Below are 22,283 nucleotides of genomic sequence, written 5' to 3'. Positions count from 1 at the left end.
GTAAATATGCATGACAAGAGTAGTGGACTTTCCATTAGTTCTATGTAACCACATCTTGTTGATGGAAAGATTTAATTTTGAATTGATTTCCGGGAAATGTAAATTTAGAAGCTATAGATATGAATTCTGGTACATATAACTCTTGTTACAATACATTTTGTTGGAGAAATCTCTTGTTATAAAATAATTAAAATAATTGACAAGACCTGTGCATATTATATCTTGCATTAAGTTAATAACAGAATACAAATATCATTAAAGATTATAATAGAAAACGTCAATTATTGGATTCGTAATTTACGGGGGGTAATTTAAGGGCTCAGAGGCAAAGGCGACCAACCCACAATTTTGTATTGTTCATTATTAAGCCTTTTTTCAAAACTATACATCGTTGTTATAGATTCATGATATTTTTTCTATTTAGTCAATGTAGACCAATTAAAATAAATTGTGAAACCAATCATTTCTGTCAGGATCCTCTTAATATCAACTCTTATTTATTCATTTTGTAATTGTGGGTTAGTCGCCTTTGGCTCTGAGCCCTTCAATTAGAATAGTTATACATATCATCCATCTCACACTGCCTGAATAACATCTGTTATAAAATCAATAATAAATTAGTAAAATTTTGATAAAATCTCCATTTGCCGTCCCCGTGTGCAAATCATAAAAAACACAATGCCATGGTGTTACGATGTAATCATTAATGGTTGTTTAGCAATTCATTTGGGTCTTCTTCGGTAGTCCAACATCAAATCTTGAATTTATTGATTGCGTGTAGAAAGTATTGCATTCATATTGATCGTAACGAACACCGTTATATTTAAAAAACATAAGCTTGTAGGTTTTAAGGGTGGGTGGTGAAATATATTTCGAAAAAACTTGTGTAAACGGCTGTGCCGAGGGGAATGGAATTTGAGTTTGTGTATGTATTCCTCAGCATATGTGTAGGTGTCCTTCTTGGTAGTTTAATGCGTACCGGTACTCTTATTGATCGAACTTAAAACATTTTATTATATTGAATCAGATTTATCTGAAAACAAAATGAATTGTAAAATATTAAAAAATTATACTCAGTTGCGTCGCTGTACATTACTTAGATACTATATTCACATATATAGTTTTATAAGTTTATGTATTATAGTTCAACTTGAACCTCTACATAGCCTTTGTAGATTACAAGAAAGTCTTCGACTAGGTACATCAGGCCAGAGTCCTTCAAGCGTTGAGTAGACAAGGAATACAGGAGAAGTACGTTAGGATATTGGTGGAAATATACAGAAACTCAAGGCAAAAATCAGGCTAGATACGGAGGGAGAAGAATTTCCGCTACAATGAGAAGTAAAGCTGGGAGACCCAATCTCGCCCAACCTGTTCAACAGCTGCTAGAAGACTTGTTTCAGAAGCTCAAATGAGAAAATTTCGGCATCAGAATAAACGCAAGAATGCTATCAAATCTACGATTTGCAGACGATATCGTCTTGTTCGCAAGATCAGCTAGAGAATTGACGAACATACTTGAAGAACTGCATAACGTGAGTAGAGAAGCGGGGCTACTCATGAACCAAGCAAGAAGAATTGATGACGGACGGAACGGAGACACAATTACAAGTGAGCAGGAAATTTCTAGAATACGTGAAAGATTACAGCTACCTTGTGCAGGTAATATCATTTCAGAACGCGGCATCAAGATAATAGACTTAGCCTGGAGAAAGTACTGGAGTATTAAATTTATTTTCAAAGACAAGTTCCAAAACTTGAACATCAAGAAACAAGCACTCGAGCACTGTATAATACCCACGCTACTTTATGAGTACCAAACATGGTCGCTCAAAGAAAGAGAAGAACTAAAGCTACAAAGATACCAGCGAAAAATGGAACATAGGATCATCAAAATATCTCTCAGAGATAAAGTGCCAGCCACAACAATAAGGAAGATGATAGGCCTACAAGACGTAGTGATGGCATCTCAGCGACTGAAGTAGAAGTGGGGAGGCCACGTGAGCAGACTGAACATGTCGAGATGGGCGTATGTGACAACCATATGGGAGCCAAGAACGGTGAAAAGGACAGCGGGTAGATCGAGGACCCGATGGAGTGACTTCTTCAGGAGGGAAGCTGGTAGACAGTGGACAAGAACGGCGACATGCAGGACAACATGGCAGATGTTCGGAAGAAGATGGTCAGATCCTAAGTGACAGAAAGTGGACTGACATCAAACATCTAACTATTATCAGTTCATAAACTTTATGAATGTATAACCTTTAGTGACTGAATACGGACAAACATTAGACAGTAAATAAACAATCATTAAGCATCAGGGTAATAACTTTTTCCACTAGTACAATATGTTCGTCAGGATTAGCTCCCAAGGCATGCCTTGGGAGCTAATCCTGACGAGCATATTGTAAGAATGGCTCGCCCTGCTTGATCAGGAGGTCCTTGCCCTAATTCAGCCGTCGGCAAATTTGTACTCACGATGACATCACTGGACGCAAGCCGCAATACATAAGACGTAATATCAATCGAGGAGTATAGAGCACTCTGTTCGGACCCCAGTGGCGGACTGTCAACCCAATCATCTGACGTAGACTACACAATACTAATTTATAGATGGACATATTATATTTTATTTCACCTTTACTTTTACTGTGCTACAACAACCTAGGAAAATACGTCATAAATTACCATTCTTATTACAACTCGTAAATTTTCGTCTGCTAGTTACGATCTTTGTTTAGATTTTACAAGTTTTAGTTCAGAAAAAATGTTTCGAGATATTGGCCTACTGAATGTAAAGTCAAACATAACGGCTATGTAGTATAGCGGCAGGCGACCTGTGATAGGAGTACACATATTTTCTATGGAGAGCATATTTAAATAAATCTAAGCTAGTTTGATGTGTTATATTGGTACAATGGCAACATTTTATGTCCTCATTTATTTCCAGCTCTCTTAATAACATGTTAGTCCACCTAGTAGACTTTTTACAACTCATATTTTGAGTCCCGTATGTTTCTACAGATACAAGTGCTTTATGTTCAGATTAATTTCTGCTATATATATATATATATATATATATATATATATATATATATATTATTGCTTTGAATAACTCCTCTCCTGTTGTGTTTCCTTCGAATTCAATGACATCGAGCAAATATTTTTATACAGAGAGATCATTTAATACCGGAACTCTTATTTAAATTTAGTTTTTTTTAATATTTTAATTGCTTCGTCCCATCCAGCCCTACGAAATGAAAATTATTTTTATGCTTATTTTCTACTGCATACATTTCTGTTTACAATTACATTCGATATGTTCTTGCTTACCTATTATTTTGTGATAATCTTATGACGTGTCGTAATGTCACTAGATGTTTGATTTATAAATGGCTATTAGAATTCTAGAACACAAGAGGCGTCTATATTGTCACATGTGCACAACAAATACTGTTCTTCCCATTCTTCCTTAAACACCGTTTCAGAACAGACATTGAGAATTTTGAGAAAGAAGCAATCTACAGGTTGTTTCCGAGGTGGTGTTACAAATTTTCAGGGATGATGACGAAGGGCTCGTCTATCAATTTCAGATGAGGAACCCTGGTCCGGAAATGACTGAGTCGAAAGTTACAAGCAAAAATAGTTGTGTGGAAATGGAATAATTTTATTCCTCTGTACATCTTATTTATGTGTATTTATCTGTACATCATACACATACTGTATTCATCTGACGTTGTTTACGTTGTCTATTTACAGTATTCCATTCAGTACGCTGTGTGAGGAATGGGGACAGGAAACTACACTAAAGCAATGCAGATAGCGTAATGTGTACAAATGTGCAGTGTCCAGAAGATCAGTCCTAGTGAAATGGAGGAGCGGAATAAGCAGACCTGATTTTCGAATACGGATGAGCCAATGGGAACAGTAGACAAGCTCACAGTTTATATCGAACAAGTACCCACGTAGGATACATCTGGCCCATACCATCTTTCTAGGACTGTCCAAACGTTAAAGGTAGGAGGGTACGTGGTGCCAAATTACAATTCCATTTCCACACAACTATTTTTGCTTATAACTTTCGACTCAGTTATTTCCGGAACATGGTTCCTCATCTCAAATTGATAGATGTGCCCTACGCAATCATCCCTGGAAGTTTGTAACACCACCTCGGAAACACCATGTATATGTAATCAGGTAACCCTCTACTGATAGATGCCTGTGTACTGGAGTTGTTGGGGAGTTGAACATGAGGGAGGGGGTGAAGCAAAGATAGTTTACTGCGCTGCCCTTGCGACGTCACTATTGCTAGTGATCACGATGACATTTTTGTCGATACCTGTCCTAATGGGATGTATTTATTTATTTATTTAGTTTATTATAGCGTCTAGTGCGCGGTTTCCCAATAGCCTCTACTAAATGACGTAAATAATTAATTATTAAACGTAGAGCCTTGTTGTCTTGTAAATTGCCTCTCGACTTTGAAAGTGCCATCGAACAAATGGTCAAAATTCCAATTACAATCTTAATTCCGAATAGCCTGGGTGTATAATTACCAACAGAATGAAGGGCCAATTTAGGAAGATCACGAAAGTCTGTCAGGAATAATTTCAGACTGAACCATGCCAGAAATGCGGCTAATGAAATATGATAGTGAAGAGTGGCCAGGACACGTGCTAATTATGAACTTTAATTAAACTGTTATTCATTGAGGTCTCTCATTAGCGATTAAATATTGAAGTAATGCTAGCGTATGATTTTATTATTGTCGCTGTATGGAATTCTATTAATGTACAAATATCACCCCTGGGCGACTTCCAATTCATTGAAATTTCATGGATTCTATATTTTTATAATGGCACAGGCAATATACGTACATCAAGAGACAGGGATATTGACAGTAATTTATATAATAATAATAATAATAATAACAATAATAATATTAATAATAATAGTAATAGTAATAATAAAGATAAAAATAATAATAATAATAATAATTGTAATAACAATCCCGTATAAAAATCGCCTTTCAAAAGGTTGTCGTGGGAGCAAGGGGAACCATAACCTCATTCTTTGCCAAAACATGAGTAACATTAGGCCTTAATAATATCATTTGCTTTTTACAATTCAAGCTTGATTTTCAGATAATCAGTTATTAAATACAATAGATAATGTTTTAATTTTTCAATCATAATATTGTTAATAATGTTAATATTAAATTAATAAGTCACAGGATTGAAAAATTGAACCATTTATTGTCCTCAATAATATTATTATGAGAAAAGCAGCCATTAGTGCCATAAAAGGATCCATTCGGATTTTACGAAATCACCCATGTAGTAATAACGTTTGAAATTTACTCTATTGTAACCTACTTGTTTAATGTACAGGGACATCATTTTATTTTTACTTCAATTTTTATTGTACAAGAGTTTTTGAATGACTTCACTCCAGACCCTTCTACTAATGAAGATCAACCGTCCTCCACACAGTCCAAGACCGCATATACAGTCATAGTAGCCTTACGGTCATAGTAAACACTACGTTCCAAAAATATGTTCGCGTTTTCCAGTGACGAAAGAACTTTCAATATTGAATCATTTTCGCACAGGTAGTCTACTGTCGTCCATTTGCCTACGTCGTATCTCGGTTTCCCCCACCAGCTTTTATTCGCCAGCTAGTGGCTGGGCTGTCTAGCTCTTTTCTGTTAGGAATTGTACGTCTACGTAATATTATACTAATACAACTATTTAAAATAACTTAAATGAAAGGGCCTCGTTAAGTAATTAACTGTCACGTGATTTCCTTCCTTTCTACGACCCTACGACAAAACCACTTGGACGGATAGTAGATAGTATGTCTGAGTAATTTTATCTTTTCGGATCGTTCAGAAGTGAAGATTGAATTTACAGTACGTAAGGCACTCTTTTATAGAGTAGGTTTTTTGATTTAGTTGGTTGTTTAACGACGCTGTATCAACTACTAGGTTATTTAGCGTCGATGAGATTGGTGATAATGAGATGATATTTGGCGAGATGAGGCCGAGGATTCGCCATAGATTACCTTGCATTCACATTATGGTTGGGGAAAACCTCGGAAAAAACCCAACCAGGCAATCAGCCCAAGGGGGGATCAAACCCGCGCCCGAACGCAACCCCAGACTGGCAGCAAGCGCCTTAACCGACTGAGCCACGCCGGTGGCTTATAGAGTAGGTATAGTATTATTTCAACCTAAGTTACTAGTACGAAGAACGAAACTGGTAATTGGGATTAAGTACAATAGTCTATAGTGCGACAATATGCACATTAGAACTGAAGCTTGTATCGAAATGAACGGCTACCATTTAAAAAAATGTGTTTAAATATCCATAGTATGTTTATTTTTCAATTTAACTTCATTCTCTATATTGTACGCTAATGTGCTGTAAACAGTATAATATACACTGAATAATGAATACATCCACATGGATAGCTCAGTTCGTGAGTAAAAACACTCATTGTTAATACTGTACTGTATTTTGATTAAACAAAACCTAATGAAAATTATCAAATTTAAAAGCGCAATATTTCCTAGTTTACGTAAATGGATGAACTACTTTTCTTCCCTCCTATACCTAGTAAAGTGATTTGTTTGTATATTACGCCAGTATCATCGAACTCCAGTCGTGGAAAAGGGTAGCAAACGGCGTTGATCCAGAGGTATAGGCAAGTTAATATTAAAAATGTTAGTAAAAATAAAATGATGTCCCTGTATTTTATGGTATAGGCTTCTTTATTTCCACTTTCACTTTTTCAAATTACATATTCCTTATTTATATCTATCCATACACGTTCATAAATATCTAGTACACTTTGTCAGTTTTGGCAGTCTTTCAATAAAGGAAGTTTGTAAAATTAAAATTAATATTTACTTAGAAATGGCTTTTAAGGAGCCGCCCTCACATAAGCCCGCCATCGGTTCCTATCCTGTGCAAGATTAATCCAGTCTCTAACTTCAATCCCACCTCCCTCAAATCCATTTTAATATTTTCCTCCCTTCTACGTCTCGGCCTCGCCAAAGGTCTTTTTCCCTCCGGTCTCCCAACTAACACTCTATATGCATTTCTGGATTCGCCCATACGTGCTACATGCCCTGTCCATTAAAATAAATAATAATAATAAATAATAATATTATTATTAATTATTATTATCAATTATTATAATTGAATGTTTTTAATTTTTAAGTCAAAATTAAGTTTTTTAACATTCATTTTTAATACTGTATTAATAATTCCCACTCTACTATATTACAGTCAAAGGCCACACAGATGAGGTTACCAAATTAAAAATTATATGTATATGATTATGCCACAATAGTGGCGAAAACGTTCATACAATTATGTAAACTACTTAATATAAAAAGTTTTAATCTATGATATTATATGATAAGTCAGTGACGGAAATATAACGAAACATTTAACTTATAACTAGAGACTTATCTGAACATTCTCAAAATGAATTGTAAAGTTATAATACCGGTTGTTCTGTATGGTTGTGAAACTTGGACTCTCACTTTGAGAGAGGAACAGAGATTAAGGGTGTTTGAGAATAAGGTGCTTAGGAAAATATTTGGGCCTAAGAGGGATGAAGTTAAAGGAGATTAGAGAACGTTACACAACGCAGAACTGCACGCATTGTATTCGTCACCTGACATAATTAGGAGCATTAAATTCAGACGTTTGATATGGGCAGGGCATGTAGCACGTATGGACGGATCCAAAAATTCATATAGAGTGTTAGTTGGGAGGCCGGAGGAAAAAAGACCTTTGGGGAGGCCAATATATGGATGGCAGGATAATATAAAAATGGATTTGAGGGAGGTGGATATGATTGTAGAGATTGGGTTAATCTTCTCAGGAAAGAGACTGGTTTATTTGAGGGCGGCCTCCGGGTTCCTTAAAAGCCATTTGTAAGTAAGTGAAACATGGCTAGCCGTAATTGTGTGCGCTGCCTAGATAAATTTTGTTATATTTGTGGTGAGTTTATGATTACGAAACATTATAGGAACATTAAATTAGTAACTGATTAAATGGCGATCTTACTCGTGTTAATTATGTAAGCATGTGCGTTCCTACAGCTGTTTCGGTGCTACTTCACACCATCCTCAGAGCCTTCTGTGTCTTGGCGTCATCTCAACTGCGCTGCCTGTTGTGTGGGTGCGTTCGTGTGATGAAGAGTTGTGTCAAATAGTGTGTGTGTTCTGAAATTGATCTTTGTGTTGAGTATACAGACATACTAAAACACACCCTAATCAAATACTCAATACACAGATCAGTTTCAGAACACACACACTATTTGACACAACTCTTCATCATACGAACGCACCCACACAACAGGTAGCGAAGTTGAGATGACGCCGAGACACAGAAGGCTCTGAAGATGGTGTGAAGTAGCATCGAAACAGCTGAAAGCCGCACATGCTTACATAATTAACACGAGTAAGATAGCCATTTAATCAATTATTTATATTCAAGTGTTAAAAGTAATGTACGAAAGATTCAACATGGATTAAATAAGTCTATCCTCAATAAGCTAAAAGTTTCAATAAAAATTTTGAGAAAAAGATATTCGATAGAGAAAATTGAGCTCAGTTTCTTATTCAGCACCCCAAAGAATAGTGAATTTAGTATCATTTAAAAAAAAATTATGAATTTTAATTTAATATTATTAGGTAGGATAATATTAAAATGGATTTGAGGGGGGTAGGGTATGACGGTAGAGACTGGATTAATCTTGCTCAGGATAGGGACCAATGGCGAGCTTATGTGAGGGCGGCAATGAACCTCCGGGTTCCTTAAAAGCCAGTAAGTAAGTATTATTAGGTAGCCAACTATAATAATAATAATAATAATAATAATAATAATAATAATAATAATAATAATAATAATAATCTGTTGTTATTATAAATATTGGAACAAGCAGAATAAAGAATGCAAGTTACGTAAACTACGAGTATAAAGTATTTTACTAAAATAGCAAATATTAAAACAGTATGTATATGTAAGTATCATGGGTGATTATAGAGTAGGCCCCTAACAGCTGTAATTCAATGAAACATGAATGGTAGAAGAGAAGAAGACTGATAACTCAAAGGTCAAAAGTCACGCTGTACGCAAAACAATGGATAGATTGAATCAGCTCTTGGAGCGGCATAACTGTCAGTAAACATAATTAGTAACTCTGGTTTTGAATATTCATTTTTATTTTGTACCCTGTTAAAATATCATGATATTGTTTGGCAAGAATACGATATCAGTATAGATGAAATGCCTCAAAGACTAATAATAGTGACAATACTGTAACTGATGGTTTCTCTATGCTCAACCGAATTTAATAATATCCACGGCGAGACAGCCCTTAGGCTTAGGCCCACCAACTAATTGTTGCACTCATATCCATATGTCTCAGCAGAAGTGAACGATAACGGAATCAGTACAGAGGTAGCTTGTGGTTAGCACGATGATCCCTCCGGTCGTTAGAGGTGGCTTTAGAAAACGGATCTCACTATTAATTTTAGTCACATAAATTCATCACGGTGGAAAGTGATCCGAAACGAAAATTTAAATGGATAAAATTAATAACTTTTCTCCTAACAGATTTTCATGAAACTCTGTACATTAGTTACAGGTAGTAACTTATATTTGTTTTGTACACAATCTCTGATATGGTTTGTATAATGCAAACTACCCCTTATGGGAGTGTGCATTTAGAGAAAATTAATAACTTTTCTCTTATGTAACAGATTTTCATGAAACTTTGTACAGTAGTTTCAGATAGTAAATTTGTTTAGTATACAAACTCTGATTACGTTTGTATAAGGCAAACTACCCCTAATGGGAGTGTACATTTAGAGAAAATTAATAACTTTTCTTCTATTAACAGATTTTTCATGAAACTTTGTGCAGTAGTTTCAGGTAGTATATTTGTTTTGCATACAAACTCTGATAACGATTATACAGTATAATTCAAACTATCCCTTATGGGAGTGTGCATTTAGACAAAATTAATAACTTTTCTCCTCTGTAACAGATTCTCATGAAACTTTGTACAGAAGTTACAGGCAGTATATTTGTTTCTTATACAAACTCTGATTACTAGGGATCGGATTTTTATGTAATATCAAGGTGTGAAATATGTACATATTTATGTAAGAAAAATCAGCTGAATATGTACCAAAATATGTAAAATCATGAAAATATTTAACCCTTTCCAGCCCAAAATAAATTGAAAATTAAAAAAAAAAAATATATTTTGACATGAAGGAGAAACGCTGCCCGACAGTGTTTTGTTTCGGGATTTCAGGGGTGCCAGCTACCTTAAAAAATAACTAATATTATGGCTATGATAACATATGGAGTTATTTGGCATTTTACATGCATTCTCAGAGCAGGTAAAGTGTATGATGCCATATGGAATCATTGGGCTGGAAAGGGTTAATATCAATATCTGCGCTGGTTTGTATTGTTAAGCCTAGATATTTGTAGTCTGGTACAATTTTTAATTTTCTTTTCTTTATGACGATTTCTACTGTTTGTGGTGCTCTTTCGCCATTTCTGAGTATAATCATTTCTGCCTTGGTCACATTTATATCAATTTTTTTATTGCACCATTTTACCATGATGTTTATTGTTTCTTTTAACTTTGTAAGGTCTTGAGATCCTACTACTATGTCGTCCGCTTATGCGTATGAGATTACTCCCTCCTTGATTTTCATAATACAAAGTAGTTGTATGAGAAAGGTTGCCTTTTGTTCATTCATATTTACAGTGGGCGGTAAGGGGTGAGTGCCTCTTTTACTTCCTGGAACTTAGATGTTATGTTTCGTCCCGAAATATATCCTTTCTCGGGTAGGTAAAAAGGCTTATTTCAAATTGTAAACTTCCCCGGCAGCAGTTTTCTTATTCCTTTTAAAGAAGTAAAAATGAATAAAACCCCTAAATATGTAGATTTATCTAATACCAAGCCATAATATGTAATGTGGGGTAAATATGTAAAAATATGTAGTATCAAAGTTTAATATATTAATGGTAATTACAAGATTCGCACAGATTTGTTATTTATATACGGTTAGGTTAAAAGAAATATAATATGTAATTACATAAAATTCCGGTTCCTACTGATTACGTTTGTATAATGCAAACTATCCCTTATGGGAGTGTGCATTTAAGGAAAATTAATAACTTTTCTCCTATGTAACAGATTTTCATGAAACTTTTTACAGAAATTACAGGTAGTATATTTGTTTCTTATACAAACCCTGATTACGTTTGTAGAATGCAGACTACCCCTTATGGGAATGTGTATTTAAGGAAGATTAATAACTTTTCTCCTATGTAACAAATTATCATGAAACATTGTGCAGTAGTTGCAGGTAGTATATTTCTTTTGTATAGCCTACAAACTGTGATTACGTTCGTATAAGGAAAATTATCCGTTACAGGGATTAGCGAAAATTAATAACTTTTCTCCTATGTAACAGATTTTCATGAAACATTGTATAGTAGTTTCAGGTAGTATATTTGTTTTGTATACTAACTCTGATTACGTGTATATAATGCAAACCCTTGCAATGCTACCCCTTATGGGAGTGTGCATTTAAGGAAAGTTAATAACTTTTCTTCTATGTAACAGATTTTCATGAAACATGTATAGTAGTTGCAGGTAGTATATTTCTGTTGTAAACAAACTCTGATTAAGTTTGTATGAGGAAAACTACCCCTTATAGAGAGATGTTTTTAGCGAAAAATTAATAGATACATTTTCTCCTATCTAACAGATTTTCATGAAACTTTGTACAGTGACTTCAGCTAGTATATTTGTTTTCTATATGAACTCTGATTACGTTTATATAATGCAAATTACCCCTTATGGAACTGTGCATTTAGAGAAAATTAATAACTTTTTCCCTATGTAACAGATTTCTTGAAACTTTGTACAGTAGTTACAGATAGTATATTTGTTTCTTATACAAACTCTGATTAAGTTTGTATAAGGAAAACTACCCATTACAGGGTGATGTTCTTAGTGAAAATTAAGAACATATTTCCTATCCAACGGATTTTCGTGAAACTTTGTACAGTCGTTACAGGTAGGATATTTGTCTTGTATACAAACTCTGATTACGTCCGGATAAGGAAAACTACCCCTTACAGAAGGATGTTCTTAGATAAAATTAATAACTTTTCTCCTATTTAACAGTTGTCATTAATCCATGTTGAATCTTTCGTACACTACTTTTAACACTTGAATATAAATAATTGATTAAATGGCGACCTTACTCGTGTTAATTATGTAAGCATATGCTTACATAAATAACACGAGTAAGATAGCCATTTAATCAATTATTTAGTTGACATTAAACTTTGTACAGTAGTTACAGGTAGTATAATTTACTTTTTTTGTATACAAACTCTGATTACGTTTGTATAAGGAAATCTAGCTCTGACAGAGAACTGTTTTTAACGAAAATTAATAACTTTCCCTTATTCAACAGATTTTCTTGGAAATTTGTATGGTTGTCACAGGTAGTAGGCTATATTTGTATTGTATGAAAATTGTAATTACGATTGTGTAAGGCAAATTACCCCTTATATGGTGTGAATTTAGACAAAATTAAATTAATTTAGACAAAATTAGTAAATTTTTTCATATCTAGAACGGACAAATTCAGCAATATACCTAACAAACAATACTGTCATAAAGGAAAGTGATGGGCGATTGATGGTATCCAGGAGTTTACAGGACTTCAAATAAATTCATCTACACTCCGAATTCTTTACGTTCCGCAAAAGTTTCTGTATTGATTGAAATGAGTCCGTTTTCAGAAATATTTCGGCATAAAAATGTGATCCTACCTCATTCGAAAAGTTTTGTTCGTCTATATTACATTTAAAATATTATACATAAAAATTACAGTGATATTTATATGTGAAAAAGTCACCGAATGAATTATGCGTTATGGTTAAAGTAATAAACTATGTATGAGAAGGCGTAAATTTATATTATAATTCAAAATTATGATTTATTGGCGAATTCAGAAACTTTATTTTCTACCGTGGAAATCGTACAAATTATAAGTTCCTTGTTTCAAATACTAAAAATAACAGTCAAAACGACGTTAGATATATAAAATACGAGAATATATTACTCCAATCATTTATTAAACAAAATTCTTAAACAATTTTGTTTAAATTTGTGGTATAAAATTCGAATTTTGGCAACGGTATTTCACTTCGGGATCATAGTGCGATGCTGGCTGGGCATCAGTTCCATACACTGGCAGAAATTTACGAGAGAATGTCTTCGCTTATGAGGAGGACTCGTATCGCATGACGGTTTTCAGACCATTCAGCTTCGGCGCGGGACGTCCTCAGTTTAAGCGGTTAGGTACACATACAGCAGTAAAAGTTTTGGAAATCTTCAACATTTTGTTTCTCCATTACTGCATCTTGTACAGCAATGAAAATTGTTATGTGTAAAATGATGTCTTCTGCTATATGAAAAAATATTTTTATGATTAAAAAAAAAAGTTTATATATATATATATATTTTTTTTTTTCAAAATTCATAATGGTGGCAGTTCACTGTGCAGTGATAAAGCGTTTCCCTCATAACTCATAAGCTTGTAAACTTTTTTTATATACTCTCTCTTTTATTGTATTGATGGAACTCATGTTTACAATATCATGCTCTTTCAACTACATTCCTTAATAAATCATATTTTTTTTATTTTTTGCTAGAAGGAAATACTGATATTCGATCATTTTGCAAATCAATTTATTTTTTATCGATCTATCAAAGGTAGAAAAATGATTTTGCATTATATTGTAAATATGACATGAATAAATACGCACAAAACATTTCATCACAGAATGTTGGATAGTTTTTGAGGTAAGAGGGAAAAACTCATCACTGTACAGTGAACTGCCATAATTTTGAATTTTTTTTTAAAATATATATGTATATAAATATATATTTTTTAATTCGTATAAATATTTTTTTCATCTAGAAGAAGGACAGAGTTTTACACATACTAATTTTCATTATTGTACAGGATACAGTAATGGAGGAGAAAAATGTTGAACATTTCCAAAATTTTACTGCTGTAAGCTGTAGCACAGTACAGTATATACAGTCATGAATCTCAATACGTAGTAAATATGCATCCATAAATAGTTGCTAACCACTAAGATCGCTACTATCCGTTAATTACAGACAATGAGAAATAGTACCTGCACAGTCTATTGTTTCTAGTACCCTCATAAACTCAAGCTTCATGACTGTATATACTAGACTGTGGCTGTACCTAACCCCTTAACATACTATCCTTGACAAATATTTTGGTAAGATCAAACATTAGACGGAAGGAATCTCATGATTTGAGATCGGCTGAGCAGAAGACAACGATATCTATTCGCAGGCCGAACACATGGCAGTGGCTATGATTCCCACACAACCCTTCAATGTCTGCGTACACCGTAGCCTGTCATAACAAGTCAAAACATAGTCGCCTAAAAATCGATACGCCGTGTTATGTCCGAGCCCAGCTACTGAACGAAATTTCTTGGAGGATCTACAGTCAAAAATAAAGGAAGAAGGGTTAAAAGAGAACGAAGAAAGGAAAGTGTTGGTCATAAAATAGACCAGCGCCGTGTATTAGATGATGATAAAATTCATACCGTTTTCTTCGTGACATTTCCACGCAATATTTTCTAAGACTCTCTCAAAGCACAAAAATAAAAACATCTCCACCTAACCCCGTTCGTTTCCATCTATTCTACTTTTATGAGAAGCTATACACAAGGGTGAGTATAAAATTGTTTTCTCAGAATTCTAAGGAGGGAAAATGTACCTGTTTCATGTGAGGCTGTCATAGTATGTGGGATTTGGCGAAGAAATAAGTTATATAGTGAGTATGACATTTATTTTGTGTTTCGTGTGGCAGATCTTCAGAAAGAGAAATTTATGTAATTTTGTAAGAAACATTTTAGAAATAGTTATGATGTGCTGATAATATTGAACATTTTATGACCATCAATAGGATTTTTGGAGAAAGACGACTTTAGCATCCTAAAATAAAATACAGAACACTCAAGTCACACTGCATTTCATTCATTCACAGTGTTCTGCCAAATGGCAGGTATTTCACTGCAAACCAAACATTCTCAAATATTTTCTGTTTTTTTCCTTCCTCTTAAAAGCAAACATTCTCAAGGGGGCAGAAAAAAGTTAATTTTCTTCCACCATGTTAATAATGCCAAACAAGTGCTTATACAAATTTTGGCCACTCGACCGCAATTACAAGGCCGTCCAGAAAGTGATTTTTCCGGAAGAGTTTACAGAAAGAAAGCACAATTTCATGGAAGGATTTATTGAAACAGATACAGCAATTATTTAGCTATTTTTAACATATTCATCACTGGAACTGAGGCATTTGTCATACCATGGGATCAATATTTGTATCCCTGTGTCGTAGAAGTCTGCCTCCTGGGATCGCAACCAGTGTGTGACAGCCGTCTGCACGTCTCTGTAGATCCCACGGTATGACAAAAGTCTCAATTCTGGTGGGTAAAATGTTGGAAAATAGCGCAACAATTTCTATATCTGTTCCAATAAATCTGTCATGAAATTGTCATGTTAATAATTGAAGCTAAATTCTGTAATTATTATGCCGGAGGGGATAAATGATATATTTTGATCCGGTTATGTTTTAAAGTATAATTTTGTATGTTCATTCCAACACTTTGTTCAATTGCACACTATGCTTAATAATTTACACATATTATATTATTACTCCATTATGAAGCACTCCTTTGAATATGTGGTCATATTCTTTTATAATTTATATTAGATATTTGAAGTTGTAAACACCATTGTACTTGATGATGCCTCTTGGAGAGTGAAAACATTTGCAGGATAATACCAACAAAATGTAAAATATTTAAAACACTGAACTATTTTTTTTTTTATTTAATACTTTATATTTGAGCTACATTAGGCATTGCAGCCCGAAAGAGCAGAAGCTCGTGCTCGGGCGCAGTTCAGATCAGTTATACAAAATATATCACAAAATTAAGAGAGTTCATTGAGCACAATAACATTAATAAATGGTAAAATACATACAGCATGTAATAATAGGGTCTATATACAGATAGAAAATACAAAAGTGCATGAATATTAGAGTATCAATTTTTAACTCAATTAGCTGAAACAATTACATAATTAATCTTATTTGTTTCTTAAATCTATGTGTGTTAAGTGTACTTAGCTCAGGGTAAGCTCTAATTAATGGATTATATATTTTGGGTCCAAAATTCATGCTGTGTTTTAATCCAGCAGTTGTGTGGCATTTGGGAGTATTTAGAAAGAAACTATAGTTTTGTCTCGTATGGTATTCATGAGGATCAAATTTAAATTTATTGTGATTTTTATGGAAGTAAATCAGCAACGTTTGTTTATAAATTTGTTCTAGATTTGATACATCAAATTCCTGAAAAATTAATTTTGTTGGGTAATCAATCAAAAGGTTTATATAGAACAATTTTGATGATTCTTTTTTGGAGCAAATGGAGAGTCGATTTTGCCATTCCTCCCCAACCTAATATACCATACTGAATTATTGATTGAATCAGAGCTAAGTACACAGCACGCAGTACATAAATACGTAAATAAGTTTTACGTTAAGCCATAAGATTCAAAGATTTAATATATTGATATATAGTAACACTAAAAAAATATGTTTTTGCTTAGAAACCGTAGGATCTGCATCAGTTGAAACATATGATCGAACAGTCATTAGTCAAAATCGATGAAAGTCGTGAGTTATGTTCTGCCATCTGTAAATGAGTGTCTAAATGTTGTAAATTGTATATCGAGAAACAGGGTCTTCACTTTGAACAAAAGCTGTAAAGGAATGTGTAGTCAAATTTAAATTGAATGTAATTAAATGTAAGGAAGTGTTTGGGAAAAGCGACTTTTAATCCGCCTTATATTTTGTTTAATGTTGTTATATAATAACTGTCTTTGCATTAATACTTGATATGTGGGCTATTAATGAAAATTTTGGAGTCATTTTATTAAGTTTATCCAGCAAACAATCCATAGGCCTATGTACTTTATATCCAAGAGTCGTCCTAATGTATATTACATAATTTATTAATATGGAGTATTAAATGATTAAGAATAAAAGTTACAGTATGTATTTATTTTTCCCGTGTGTGATGATAAAATCAATGATTTGCTATAAGATGAAAGGTTTGGGACAACCCTTACATTGTAAGTGTAAAGTAGTTGGGATAGGAGTGAAGGTGGGCGGTTTATTTCACTTGAGTACAGGTTACTGCTGCAAGGTGCAATGTCGCTTACGATACCGAATGAACTATACATAAAATTTAGTTGACAATTAAAGGAAATAAATTGTCCGTTTTCTAAATATTTACGTTACAGTAATTAAACATTGCCCATAGAACGGAATTCTAAAGAAACTTTGTTCAGAAAAAAAAGCAGGCTATAAAATTAATGGTGCTTACAGTATGTTTAAGTGATATGAACCAAGAGATTGAATTATATATACGTCGAATTATTATAGCGTTTCATACACAAAATCTCTTGATAAAAGACAATGACATGATTGTTCACAGGCATTATCAAAAAGAGAATTTCTCCCATAAATATGCTGGTCTATTATAATGAATGATCCAAAGAAATATTATTTCAAGCCCGACATTAAAATGGAATAAATTAGCAATTAGCTGCAGTTCGGATCTAGCGAATTCTACGTCAGTAAATTTCATTGAACAAGAAATAATGTCTAACTCTTAACATGTTTAGATCTAACTGTTAAGGCTGATTCACAATAAATCGGGAACGGAAACGACAACGAGAACGGAAATATTGTTAAAATATATGTATTTTAACATTATTTCCGTTCTCGTTGTCGTTTCCGTCCCCGGTTTATTGTGAACCAGCCTTAAGTATTTATAGGTGGCAACTCACGTCGGTTAGTAAGGAAGGTTTGTTAGTTCTCGACTTCTGCCGCATCAGCAAACTCATGATTGAAAACGGGGGTGGGGTGGCTTGGGAGTTGGGAGCGCTCTTAATTGTTATTGTTTTCTGCAGATTCCAGGAAATGGGAGGAAACAGGCAGACAATCCACACAGTGGGAATATTGTGATTTCCTAGAAAATATTTGCAAATGGCACTGTGGATAATTTAATAAGTATTTACTCACCAGTTATTCAAATATTTTTCAAGATGTATAATGAAAAAGCAGCGCATTTGTATTCCCAAATGTACAGCGTATCGTGTAGTTTCTTCTGATACATCTACTACGTCACGTGGATGAATAATCAGGGTAGAATTGTAAGACTATGGCCCGGTTTCTTCAACCTTTGTTATAATGCACCTAACATAGCGTTAATTAACTGTAAGTTAAAAGTATGAATTGCTGTTAAAAATATTGCGTTTCTTCGACTTTACATTTCAAATTTTAACATTCTGTTTGTTAACTCTCTGTTAGGACCAGATATTCTAGAGTTTAACCATAACCTATAACCAAGTATAGGTTCACTTCTGTTTTCTGAACTCTGACAATTGCGATTCTCGCTTGTTTCCGTTGTTTGATTCAGAGAGAATAGAAGTCATTCTATTCTCTGAGGTTTGATTTCTGCTTCTTTCCTCGTCTGTATCACAATAGCGTGGAGCAGCGTATTGGTATTGCTATTATGAAATGGAAACCACTGGAACAAAAATAAATCTTGGGACTAATTTCTCTTCTTTCGAAAGAAACCTTCTGCTGGAAATTATTTTCCAGTATAAACCAATTAATGAGAATAAACAAACAAACGGATCTAAGTTGAAAGCGAAAAGTGAGGCTTGGCAGAAAATAGCTATACCTTTGTATGAACTTCTGGTCTGTCAAATCACAGAAATCATCCGCTCTGTTTACGTATTCATGGATATCATTTTCTACATAATGCAGATATATAAGTTCAGCATCTAACGCACCAGCCATATTGGATACTTTTATTCTAACAGAGAGTTAAATGATTTAACTGCATGAAATTGGGCAGTTAAATTAACATAGGTTTTAACAGCCTGTTAGTACTAACAGTAGTTGAAGAAATGCTTCAACTGTTAAGTTTACAGTTAAAATGGAATAACACACTGTTATAATTTAACAAAGGTTGAAGAAACCGGACCTATGAATCATAGTATAAACCAGGCGCTCCATCGTCAATGTTGTTTATGTGAAACACCAAGTTACTCGTACTACATTGTGATTTGATTCTAACATTGAGTAAGTTGCAGTTTTATTCAGACGTTTGTGTTAATATTATTTTAATTTATTTATCTGTGTTATGTTGTATTTCATTTTGTTCTGTATTTTATAGGGGCCTATATATTGTGTAAAATGTAAATATTATTAATTTGCATGTTGATTTTTGTTACTATAATTGTGTTCTCGTAACGTCATATATATATATATATATATATATATATATATATATATTGTTTACAGTAACGGAGCTGTTTTTGTCCAATGAATTAATTATATAAGTTATATTGCACTTATAGAGTATATACAGTTGATGTATATCATGTTTAATATTATGTTCTATAACAGGCCTGCACAAGGTTTGCGCTCTCCAAGCCGGCTCACAGCTCATGAGCGGAATACAGATATTAGCTGCGCTCTGTATAGGGTGGACTGGAACAAGGGGTTATCTCGTACAGAATATACACAAAAGGAAGTACTACTACGACTGTTTATGAAATGAATTCCCGTTCAGTGTTTGCAAAACTATTTTTCTTTTATTTTATTGGGTTATTTTACGACACTCTATCAACATATAGGTTATTTAGCGTCTGAATGAAATGAAGGTGATAATGCCGGTGAAATGAGTCCGGGGTCCAGCACCGAAAGTTACCCAGCATTTTCTCGTATTGGGTTGAGGGAAAACCCCGGAAAAAACCTCAACCAGATAACTTGCCCCGACCGGGATTCGAACCCGGGCCACCTGGTTTCGCGGCCAGACGCACTGACCGTTACTCTACAGGTGTGGACTTGCAAAACTATCTTGGACTATTATTAATTAATAAAGAAATATTTATTTTACAGAAATAATAGATATTCTATAGCTACTTAAATGCACAATATCATTTTGTTATATTTTTATTTATCAGTACATCAAAACGAGGTTTTATGCTGTTGGCAGCTGAAAGGAACTGTAGCCTACAGATCGTAATGAAACATCAGTTACAGATGTCTACCTTTATTAAAGTTGATTATAGAAAACAGTTGCTCACAAATATAAATGTTGAGCCAAACATAGCAATCATTTTCACAGCCAGCCTGTGTAGTCGTGGTTATTATTGCTAATGTTTAGTCTTGTAAAACTCAACCAGGCTAGTAGTATTATTCAAAGAATCTTTAGCCCTTAGGTCACATTGAAGATCAATAAGTTGGAGCTGTAAATCGTTAGATGTTATGTTCCGTCTTTTAGGTTCCTCCATACTGTACTGTAGCAGTAGGTAAGCAACGTGAAACAGTTACTGAGAATAGGCCTACGCCTACACACTGCACTCCACTAGATAATTGAATGGTCGTTTCCCTCTCCCCTACCTACAGCAAATCTATGTCATTCTGACGTATCTTCCTCTCCATTTCGGCGAGCGGTAAACACGGCTCTCCCGCTCCGAAGGAGCGCGCGCGCTCGTTGAGCGCTTTTTGTGCAAGTATGTTCTATAATATATATTATATAATATACTAGACTGCCTCCGTGGTCTGTTGGTCAGCATGCTGGCTTCCAGATCAGGAGGTCCCGGGTTCGATTCCCGGGCTCAGCGCTCGGTGAATTTTTCTTGAAGAGGAATTCCCTGGGTGTCTAGAGTCTGGAAATTTGTATGATTGTGAGTGTGCCGGGTTAATATTAATTAACCCATCATCACAAATGTAAAAATACATCAGGACTGTCGCTGGGCAGTAACCTGAACACACGTTTCAGCGTCACATTGTTGACAAGTAACTCCATCTGTTAGCACAACCATAAAGCATCTAGTAGATGCCATAGAGTTCCAACAACGAATATATATATATATATATATATATATATATATATATATATATATACTAGTTCAGTATTAACATCGATTTAATTATATATCCTGTCATATGTAGCATAGAGCGCTACTTTCGCCAAATTTATGTGTTTAAAAAGTAGCTGGACAGACCATTTCAATTTAGTAGCAATAATAATAATAATAATAATAATAATAATAATAATAATAATAATAATAATAATAATTACTACTACTACTATAATAATAATAATAATAATAATAATTATTATTATTATTATTATTAGGTCCGGGGTTCGATCCCAGGTGGTGACAGGATTTTTTCTCGTTGCCAAACTTTCAGAACGGCCCCGAGGTTCACTCAGCCTCCTATAAAATTGAGTACCGGGTCTTTCCCGGGGGTAAAAGGCGGTCAGAGCGTGGAGCCGACCACACCACCTCATTCTAGTGTCGAGGTCATGGAAAGCATGGGGCTCTACCTCCATGCCCCCCAAATGCCTTCATGGCATGTTACGTGGATACCTTTTTACCTTTATTATTATTATTATTATTATTATTATTATTATTATTATTATTATTATTATTATTATTTTTATTATTATTATTATTATGTACCGAACTAGGTTTTACCTGTCGTAGCGTCCTGACGTAAGCATTTAGAGTTAGTTTGAACGATGAAACTCCAGTATATACCAACCGATAACTTTGCTGACTTGTTTGGGAACGAAAATGCGCTGCCTGATAATGAAGTAAGATGTCCCTTTAACAACAATTTTATCCTTTTGACAATGTCGATACGGTATCACTAGGCGTTCTGTAACACATATTAGGCTAGTTCAAGTGAGGCGGGGCTTTCAGATACATCTCTCCACAAATCAGAGGTGCTTAGAATGTATAGAAATAGCCGGTAATTTTCCTAGTTCAAAGTCCAATTTTGTGCCGTAAGTACAAAAAATGAAACTCTCTGGTACAAAACAAATTAAATTAAAAATACATAGTGAAATAACAAAGGAACAATTTGAGATCATACTACGGCAATTAAACTTTTGTCATCCAGTCTGTTCCAAAAAAGCTGAAAATTAGAATTTATAAAAAAGTTATATTATAATTTGTTCTGCATAGTTGTGAAACTTCAACTATTACTTTGAGAGAAGAACAGAGGTTAA

The 22,283-nt window shown here is 34.1% G+C and overlaps 1 protein-coding gene across 3 annotated transcripts in view; it reads right to left on the bottom strand.

Moving 5' to 3' along the window:
- LOC138713609 (uncharacterized) overlaps positions 1 to 22,283 on the bottom strand; it is a 625,997-nt gene that overhangs the window by 416,035 nt on the left and 187,679 nt on the right. The window lies entirely within an intron of this gene.

This window comes from Periplaneta americana, chromosome 14 (genome assembly GCF_040183065.1).
Source record: "Periplaneta americana isolate PAMFEO1 chromosome 14, P.americana_PAMFEO1_priV1, whole genome shotgun sequence".
In the NCBI taxonomy this organism is placed as follows: domain Eukaryota; kingdom Metazoa; phylum Arthropoda; class Insecta; order Blattodea; family Blattidae; genus Periplaneta; species Periplaneta americana.
The sequence above is the reverse complement of the archived record's forward strand: the minus strand, read 5'-3'. Positions and strand labels throughout refer to the sequence as shown.